The sequence below is a fragment of the Callospermophilus lateralis genome, chromosome 10 (genome assembly GCF_048772815.1).
Source record: "Callospermophilus lateralis isolate mCalLat2 chromosome 10, mCalLat2.hap1, whole genome shotgun sequence".
In the NCBI taxonomy this organism is placed as follows: Eukaryota; Metazoa; Chordata; class Mammalia; order Rodentia; family Sciuridae; genus Callospermophilus; species Callospermophilus lateralis.
In genome coordinates this window covers 29,401,553-29,412,197 of record NC_135314.1, presented here as the reverse complement: position 1 = coordinate 29,412,197, position 10,645 = coordinate 29,401,553, and the positions used below count along the sequence as shown (strand labels likewise).

Sequence of the window (10,645 nt, the reverse complement as noted above, 5' to 3'; positions counted from 1 at the left end):
TTCTTCTCACTGAATAGCCCTGGTTTGTGCATGTAGCCTATGTTATCAGCAGTTGACTTTACATGTTGCCACTAAAAGTAGGCAAGAAGAAAGCAGATTGCTCACCTTTTTGTTACTATTTTTTTTTTTGTGTGTGTTTTCTGTAAATAATTTTAATTATAATTAGTGATGAGGAATGTTATGGTTTGGATGTGAGGTGCCCTCCCCCTACCCCCCTGAAAGCTCAAATGTGAGATAATGCAAGAAAATTTGGAGGAGAAATGATTGGGTTATAGCCTTAACCTAATCAGTGAGTTAATCCCTGATGGGATTAACTCAGGTGGTAAGGGTGTAGCTCGAGCAGGTGGGAATTAGGGCATGGCTTTGGGTATATATTTGTATCTGGAGGCTGGAATCTCTCTCTCTGCTTCTTGATCACCATGATGTGAGCTGCTTCCCTCTGCCACACACTCTGCCATGATGTTTAGCCTCATCTCAAGCCCAAGAAATGGAGCCAGCCTTCTATGGACTAAGACCTCTGAAACCATGAGCACGCAAATAAACTTTTTCTCCTCTATGATTGTGCTGATTGGGTCCTTTAGTCACAGCAGCGAAAAAGCTGACTAAAACAAGGAATAAGATTCTCATCTATAAAAATTGAAAATGAAATGTACAATGAAGAAGACACTGGCAATGTGGTATACATTACTTTGCACTGGCTGAAGTTCAGCTCTGAATGAGACTCAAAAACTCTCCTCACATCTTTGGGTCTTCCCGAGGATGTGACACTGGTCACAGTTGTGCTGTTTATTTTTGGCACCCTTTGAAATACCATACAGGTGCGTTGCTTCTACCACTACTCTGACTTTAGCAGGTTGTAAGGCTTCTGTGATTGCCACAGCAATTTTATTTCATGAGGTGCTCTTGAACTTGCACTCTCCTACTATAGATATCTACAACCCTTCCAAGCTTGCTGAGACCAATGATTTACTTGGTAGAAAAATAACAGGTAGGAATATTTCCATCAAATGGAACCAGATGATGTTCACACATAGAAAATATCTATGTCCTTCACAATCGCCATATCATCATGATCTTCATCAAATAGAGCATGGTTAAGGACATCTGAGATAATCTCTTGGTAGCCCTTGGTGAAGAACTACATGGCCACAGATGCCTATTAGGACCATTTGAGAAGTCCCTTCCACTGCAGGTTGGTGCTTAGCCAGTTCAGGTGTACCAGTAAGCAGCCATCAGGTTAGGGAGGTTGAGCTAGACATCCTCTGCATCACAGGGGCCCTGGTCCTTACAACAATGGGTGAACTGGAGGCTTGGTCATCAGGGATTCTCTACCTACAGGCTTGGCCCAGGCCACAAAGGCTCCCACTTGGGAAACCCACTGGCGTTCTGCTGTGGCATTTCTGCCACACTTCTGGGCCCTTTTCCTTAGACCCATCACCACCTCTCCAGGGAGACCCAGGGCACTTCACTGATGTAAAACTTTGCATACTGCCATGGGCAATGACTTGTGGCCTGAGTCACCTAAGGAAGGTAGATGACCTGCCAGAGACATGTGCTGAGTCAAGGGCAGCCACAGACTCCAAATAGGCTGTTTTTGAGCTCATTTGTATTTTCTTCTGTTTGATCTATCCTGTTATCGATGCCTTCTATTGCATTTTTAATTTTGCCAAAAGGTATTTTCTTGATTCAAGAATTTCCATTTGAGTTTTTAAAATTGCTACTTTTTTTATGCTTCTCTGATATAGCATTGAAATGTTTGTCAGCATTTTCTTCAAGTTTCATAAGGCAATTGTTTTAAATTTTCTTAGAGTTCTCCCACACCAATGTTGTACTGGTTTTTTGCTGGCACTTTATTTGACTCTTAGGCTAGGTCTTAGTTTCATTTAGGCTCTTGATGCTTGCTGGTGTGTGACATCATCTGGGCATAGATGGATTAGGTGTTTATTTCAGTCTTCCTAACCAAGCTTTGTTCCTGCCTGTGTTACCAGTAATGTTAAGCAGGTTGATTGCTTTTTCTAAGCCTGTAGCTATTTCCATGATCTCACTACTGGATGTTGCCCAGCTCTGGTTTTCTGAGGATCTACTGTTTGTGTGTTGTCACTGTTTCTGCATTAAAGGGTGATCAAAGCCTAGGTTTGTCCCTAATACACTCTTGACGTGTTGTTATAAATGAAGCAGGGGAGTTGCTGAGAGCCATTAGCCAAGTAGATATGACAATTTCCTTGCCAGCGTACCCCATGTTGCTTACAGGAAGGACTCGTGGTAAAATGGACTTGCTTTGGACATTTTGCCATATTTAGGGCGTTCCCGCTTTAGGACAATCCGGGTTTAGGGCGGTTCCAGGTTTAAGGTTATTCCTGCTGGGAACAGGGCGTATCCTACTGCCTGAGTTCCCCTTGAGTTTCTCCTGGGATTCAGAGAGTATTTGGGAGGCAGAGGAGGTGGATTTTGCCCAGAACGTAGATTTCCCCAGAACGTGATTGTAGAGTGTTGGTGTGACATTGGGAATAAAGAATTGCTGTTTGAATCTACAAAGCTGTGAGTGGCTCGTGATTTTGTGCCCAGCCAGACTGCGGCAGGGAGTATCCAGAAAAAGTGGTCCATCTCCACAAGCCTGTCCTTGGGATTGACATAGGCCCAGTTGCCTTCTCCACAATTCTAGGCTGCGCTCAGGCACTGCAGGATTCTTCTCAACTCTGGAAAGAATGGCCATGGGTGGACTAGTCCTGGCTCTTATGCCATGTCTATGGCTATCAACACCATGAAGTTGTGTCACACCCTGAGCCCACAGCCCACCAAGACCAGAACATACTATGGTAAAACTGAGGCTGGCGTTATTATGGTCTATCTATTGCTAAAGTGGGCTCATGGTCCAAGACTACTGGAGTCAGTCACAGGTGATGCTGATTGCACTGAAAGCCTGATAGACTGGAGCTGAGTGGCTTTTCCCAACACTGGAGCTATTCTAGAGGCACGCCCCAGGTTCTGTCTCTAGACTTTGTCCCTATTAAGACCTGCCCAATGTTGGTTTTTACCATCCCATCATTTAATTTCAGGGGAAAGTTCTATGCTGAATACCATGACCTATTGCCCAGTGGATAAGATCCTGCTCCACACTTTGTTGCCCAAGGTTGTATTGTTAGTGAAGGCAGCCCCTTGCCCATCAAGGCTGATGTGAAGCTAGGGCACACCTGAATCTCAAAGCTGCAAGGAACTTCACCATCTCTCAAGGGTCACCAAGTCCCAGGCCACAGCTGGTATTGATGCAGGAGGGGTTTTGTCCTGCCAAGGTGCTATCTCCTCCTATCGTGGAGGGGTTTTAGAGCTTCATCTAGAAGTGCTGGCCTGAGCCTGGTGATAACTGTGCTATAAGAGGCTGGGGGCCAGGTGGTGTAGATAGTTCCCTGATCATCAGGGCTAACACAAAGCTGGGTTGCATCTAAGTGTCCCCTGTCTTTGAGGAAAGGAGGACTGCCCCCAGGCCATCTCCAAATCTGGAAATGATGCAGACCAAAACTTCAGTCTATCCCAGTGGATTGTCTAGAGGTTCCATCTGTAAGCTCTGATCTGTGCACTGGGTCTTTGGTTTCTGGTGGGTACTGGGTCTCACTGCGGCAGGTTGGCACTGGGCTCTAAGACTAAACCCTGTGCTACCTTTCATGCCCTACACCTCAGTGAGTGAAGTCTACTCCCGGCTCTGCAGTCTGAGTTTGGGGGTTGGAGGGTGGAGGAAGTTTACTTGTCGCCTGGTTAGTACAGTTCCAATAGTTCGGTCCATGAGTATTGTCCTGGCAATAGCTGCCATAGAGCTTTGCCCAGCACTAAGTTTCACCATGGTGAGCCTGGTGCTGAGTTTCCAGTCTAAGGCCTGGATCTAAGTTTTGGTACCTCCTCTGAGTGGGAAACATCTTTCTCCGTGCTGGGCTGCTGGGCATTACGGGAGAGGTGACAAGGGAAGCTCCCTGCTTCCTGCTTTCTTCGATGAATCTTTTTATTCTGATGTACTAAAATCAAGCACTATAGTTTCCTGCCTCGTTTCCTTAGCTCTTGTGAATGTAGTTTGGTGCATAGTTATTCAACTTGGTGTGTCGGTGGATAGTTGATGGCTAGAGAATCTTACTCAGCCACATTTTTGCTCCACCTCCTAGGTTACCATTTCCTAATTCAGAGGAAAGATCATTAAGTACCTAGTTTAGATAATTTTTAATAAATGGAAGTCAGTAAATCCCTGCCAGTCAACCTGATGTTTAATTCTGGAATTGGAATATAGTGGAGAAATCAAATTAGAACCCAATCACACTAACTTTATTAAAAATGCAAAACATTTTTAATAAAATGTTTTGCATTTTTAATAAAAACAGCTAAAAACATTTATTGAGTTACTTATGTATGCCAAGCACTGTGCCAGTTGCTAGGGATACAAAGATAAATTGGGCATGGTTCCTTTCCTCAAGGATATTATAGTCTCAGGGTAAAACAGGTGAACAGGAAAGCATATCTGGCACAGTAAGATCATTTCAGAGTAGTTTCATTGAGCATGCAGAAGTTTAAGACACATCTAAGTACTTTGTATGGCATCTGCCTTACTCAGTTCATTATGCCTCTTGGATTGTCACGTGAAAATCTCATTTTGTGAAATAGGCCATTGATCAGACCCTTAGGAATTTAATGCTGTGAGTGGGCCCTCAATTTGCCAATTTCACATAAACCCATGTATACATGTATCAAAACATTACATTGTACCCTATAAGTAATATAATTTTTGTTTTATTATATGAGTAAAAATAATTTTAATTTTAAAAATTGTTACCTAAATGCCACGTAATCAATTTCTAATGACAGAGAGGGTGATGAGATAGCAAGGAAGAAAAGATGAAGTGGCAACATTCCAGTGGAAATAGAAAAAAATTGGAATATAGAACAGAGATGGTCAAATTTACCTGACACTGCAGGGCCTTACTCTCTAAAACAGCTATGAAAAATCACAAGAATGAGTTCAGAAATAACTTGAAAAATATTAACTGTGTGTTCAGAGGTGAAATTCACTATAGCATTCACCTAAAAAACAACTGGTGTGTTTGTCATATTTATCCAGGGAATAAGATGTGTGTGGATAGGTTGAGCATCCCTAATCTAAAAATCAAAAATCCTGAATACTTCTGAGCTTTGACATAATGCCATAAGTAGAAACTACAGATGACCACACAAAACTGGTTGCCACCAAAATGCAGGTACCCCATATATAAACTATCAATTACTTTTAGGCTACATGTATGGTGTCCATAAAACATACATTAATTTTGAGTTTAGACTTGGGTCCTCCTCCCAAGTTATCTCATTATATGCATGTGAATATTCCAAAATCTGAAAAGATCTGAAATTCAAAACACTTTGGTATAAAGATGGGGGAGGTTGGAGGGAGTTGAGATATTGTTAGATTTTATAGACTTAGCTCATGTTAATTTGGACACTAACAAGTCCCAAATCTGTAAAGTAGTCTGCTAAGCTAGAGACTCAGGCAAGAGTTGATGTTGCAATTCAAGTCTGAGGACAAACTGAAGGCAGAATTTCCTTTTCCTTAGAGAGTTCATAGAACCTAATCTCTATTAGGATCTTCAACTGATTAAAAAAGGTCCATACACACTAAATTATTTATCTTAGTCAAAGTGAACTGATATACACATTAACCTCATCTGAAAATATCTTTACAACAACATTCAGACTAATGTCTCAATGTGATGACCTAGTTAAGTTGACACATAAAGTTAACATCCAACCAGGCTATATAAAATCATATAATTAAAACCGAAGGGGTTATAGAGAAAATTGGCTTAGAAGGACCAAAAATTTCATAGGTGACTCAACCCCAAAATCAATACCTGTTAGAAATAATAGGGTACTTTTATGTACAATAAATTGTTGGGAATGCATAGATAAATACTAGGGTCAGTATGTCACTTCATTCTGAAATCATGGAAGCTTATTTGTGAAATGTGTGTTAGAAGATATTAATGCTTGGATCTGAAATGTCTCTAAAAGCTCAGGTGTTGAGGGCTTGGTCTTTAATTTGGTAGAGTTCAGGAGTTGAGCTTTTGGGAATGATTGGGTCATGAGGATTCTGACCCTATTAGTGGATTAATCTCCTCACAGTTGAATAGACTCTTGGGAGGTGGTGGAAAGTACAGAAGTGTGACCTCGTTAAAAGGAAGTGGGTCCTTGGAGGCATACCCTTGGGGATTTTATCTTTCCCCTACAGCCAGTCAGTCTCTCTCTCTCTCTCTCTCTCTCTCTCTCTCTCTCTCTCTCTCCTTCCTGGCTGCCATGAGGTAAACAGCTCTGCTCACCATGTCCTCCCTACATGATGTTCTTCATCACCACAGGCCCATAGCAAGGGAGCCAGCTGATTGTGGATTGAAATCTCTGAAACCAGGAGTCAAAATAAATCCTTCTCTTCTAAGTTGTTTAGGTCAGATATTTTGGTTACAGAAATGAAAAGCTGACAAACGCAGAAGGGTTGCAGCTCATAAATTATGGTGGTATGGTGAAAGGAAAGTTAGTTAAAATTAATGAGAAAGTTATAATGCAAAATGTGGATGGGTGGGGCTTTTAACACACATGTGTCAGAAATAATTGGGCTGGGGTTGTGGCTTAGCAGTAGCATACTTGCCTGGCATGTGTGAGGCACTGGGTTTGATTCCCAGCACCACATAAAAATAAATAAAATAAAGGACTATCAACAACTAAAAAAATGTTTAAAAAATCAGAAAAATTATACTAAGATTTATGCCAGGAGGTAAGTGATAGATAGAATTAACAGAATTTTATGCTGTCATCAATATTCTTTTTTTGTCAAAAAGTCAAAGTCATTGCTGAAAATAAAAGGGAGAATCTGATAGTGTATCCATGCCTGCTTCAAACACAGTACATAGTTTTGTAAGGATTCATTGAATGAGTGAATGAGTAAATAACAATAGAATTTTTATACTGACTATAAATGAAACAATTTTTGTATCATACGTAGAATTTTAAATTGGCAATGTTTGCTTGCCTGGGTTAAAAAGATGAGGGTTGCATTGATTCATGTTAGGGAATCACAAATATTCTGGCAAAAGAAAGAATTGTGTACTGTGTAGCCCAATCTGAACACAAAAGGAGGTAAACACAGGTGAATTCTAGAGGAAGAATAAGAAAGAGAGAGAGGGATGAAAAATATCAGGGCAATGAGCCTCCTAATGAAGGCAGAGTGCTGCAGTGAAGACACAGTGTACAGAGCTAAAGGCTTTGAACGGGTGGCCAAGCATATTCCTGGATTTCTTCTCAGACATAATGTACATCGTAGCCACAGCTCCCAGACTCTCTCTCTCTCTGGTGGGGACAACAGCTGTTATTATAATTCCTGTCTCTTGATAATAATTATCTAGGTAGTCGGGTAGGAGTGAGTCCATGTGGAAGTCAGACTAAAAGGTGATGGAGAAATTAGCACTTTCAATATTTTACCGTAGTACCATGAAAATCATAAGCAATCATATTTACCTTAAAATAGAGCCAAGCGCTTGCTAACAATCTGTACCATAAGAAAATGGAATGGGCTGCATTTTGAGATCTGATATGCACTTTTCTTAAGTCCAGGGTACACAATAATGCTCTGGCTGATCTTGCTATTAGCTGTTACTAACAATAGGTTGTGGTTAAAGGTATTATTAGATTACTGGAAAATTGGATTAGATGTTACTTAAGGAACAGAAAACTAACTGATTTGTACATTTTCTGGGGTTATTAAATAACTGATCAGAATACATTGAATAGTTCACATATTTTTTACTTTTCTTTAATTGGCAATATACACATACAGATACATATGCAATATATATACACCACAGTCTAGCCACTCAGTTTTCTAAATATGCAAAATGAAAATAAAACATTTTCAGCTTTTTGCAGGCAGATTAAAGGGCTGAATTTAACATCTGAGAGAGAGCACAAAGCACATCAGAGACAGCAAGTTTCACTTTACTCCTCTCTGGCTTAGTAACAATGAGGATTTCTATTGATCAGAATGCTAGGCTCTAGGTCTTGATATATTACAACTTCCTCAAAATGTGAAGCTTAGGAAATCCTTCAACTGCACTTTGCCAGCACTGCCCACTGACCATGCCTTTTAAACTTTAGCATACATAGGAATAATCTGTGTTTTAAATAATCTTATTTAAAACACAGAGCCCTGGGCCCTAGACTGGGAAATTCTTATTTGTAGATGTGGGATGAGGAGTTGAATCTGTAGTTTTGATCAGCATTGCAGAGAATTTAATGTGGTAGTTTGTGGGCCTGTTTGTAGTTTTAGCCTAACATGATCAATCCTAACAGTTGATCAATTTGGTCACATGTCATTGTAACTAATTAATTTTTTATCCATTTAATCTCATTAATCTGAAAGACCAGTTAACTCATATGACTATAAGCATAAACAGAACCTCATTGTAAGGCCTTAAAAGATTGATTTTTTTAACTTTCAGACTGCTCAATTGCTAGGTTTATAAAATAGTAACTGTATTTCCTCCCGGTGTTGTTTAAAGAAAGAACTATTAAAACATTACAAAACAAGTTTTAAATGTGAACACTTAATGGCAGAATACTGTCAGCATATTATGGAAATTAAATAATTAGTATGAGGGGAATTGATTTCAGTGTTGTATAAAAGTACATGTTTCTGCGCGACAAGGAGTAACTCGAATTCTGATATGATTTGATCTACTATTTTTATACTGAATATGCATTACTGGAAATAGGTCACAGCAGGAAGACAGATTAAGGCAGTTTAAAGTAAAATAGAAACTGTAGAAACTATAAAAAAATAAATTTGCAATTACAATAAGAGAGCAGAGCTGTCTGCTTTTCTTTGTTTATTCAGTAGCCAATATAATCCTCCTCTGTTTCACACACACACAGTTAACCCTTAGGTAACCACAGGTCACATTCCGCGTTCTCCAATGGAAAGGGCACATTTTCTTTCTGATTTCAATATTAGTACAAAGTATGTTTATCATTCTGTCAGTTAATGTGGAACTGAGTGCTCTATAAATATTAAACTTAAGAAACCATAATCTGGGCCAATGTAAATTAGAAGACAGATAAGAATCCAGAACAACAAAGGCATTGAGGAGGGGTGAAAAGGGCAAGATAAAAACGTGAGAGGGTATGTAGAAATTATAGCAAGTATGCAGTAGTAAGAGTTTTTGATGCCTGAGTATTGACGTGGAAGCGTAAATTATTTGACGGTGGTATTTTAATGGGTGTTTCCTTAAACATTGTTTTGGAAAGAGTAATTTCCTACCACAGTGTTTCTTGAACACCATTCTCCTGACACTGGTTATTTTGTTATTCTTCTAAGGTCCTCCTTAGGATTTTGTCTCATAATGCTTTTTTTAGTCAGCATTTTCACTGCTATGACTTAAAGATCTGACAAGAATAATTTTAGAAGAGGAAAAGTTCAGTGGGAGCCCATGGTTTCAAAAGTCTCAATCCATAGACTGCAAGCTCCATTCTTCCAGGCTCAAGGTGAAGCAAAATATCAAGGTGGAAGAGAGTGGTGAAGGGAAGCAGCTCATATGATGATCAGAAAGCAGAGTGAGAGAGAGTCCACTCACCAGATACAAATATATAAGGCATCACCCACCTCCTCCAGTCAGACCCTACCCTCCTTCAGTTACCATGAAGTTATTCTCATCAGGGGATTAATTCACTGATTGGATTAAGACTTTCATAACCCAATAATTTCTCCTCTAAGACTTCTGGCATTGTCTCACACATGAGCTTTTGGGGGAGACACTTCACATCTACACCATAACAGTGCTTAAAGTTAATGTTTCTGCTTTCTGGAACTCTCTTCCACCAAATGAACCCAAAACGTTCATTTTCATATTTTAAACAAATCCTTGAATAGTATCAGCTTCTGGGTGAAGTATTCCGTGACCTCTCCATCTAAAATAATATTTTGGGATTCGGGGCAGTGGTTTACTGTCTGCTATATAGGAACTTTGGCCTCCTCAGGGAGAGTTCTCTGAGATAGATGAGTTATACTTCATCCATAAATGACAGACTGATAGTATTCTGAGGATACTGCATAGAACTGTGTCTAGAAAGTTGATAGTCACACATTACAGAATGAGAAATGACCCAACTAAATCCAAATAAGTTTTCATGGCCGGCCCTCCTACTCTGGAAAGCCCCCTAGACTTTTAATGGAAACCAGGTAAGATTTAAGAGATGTTATGATGGCAATATGACAGCAGATGTCCCTGATTAAGGAAAAATCCTTCACCCGAGGTTCTAGCCAAGCCTAGAGTTCTAGCAGAAAGCATCATGACATCGCTAATAAGACAAGGGGTCACAAAAGCTGACATTTGATGGAAATCATGATGATCTTGCTGGGTTTTTAATATTTGTTGAACTTAAAAAAAATTCCATTACAAGTAGTCCCAGAGCAGCTTGAAACCACAAGTAAGTACGTCTTTTATGTGGCACAGAGCCACTTTCTCCAGCCATCTAGCCCTGCTCCAGGTCTCTTAAATTCAAATGGAGCTGCTGTAAGCAGAAGAACCAAAGGATGAAGCCCAGGACTCTCTGTGTCCCAGGGGAAACAGGTCAT

The 10,645-nt window shown here is 40.1% G+C and overlaps 1 pseudogene; it reads right to left on the bottom strand.

The window, feature by feature from the left end:
* Positions 1–705: 705 nt before the first annotated feature.
* LOC143407779 (GTP cyclohydrolase 1 pseudogene) lies at positions 706–3,935 on the bottom strand (annotated as a pseudogene).
* Between the last annotated feature and the right edge of the window lie 6,710 nt (positions 3,936–10,645).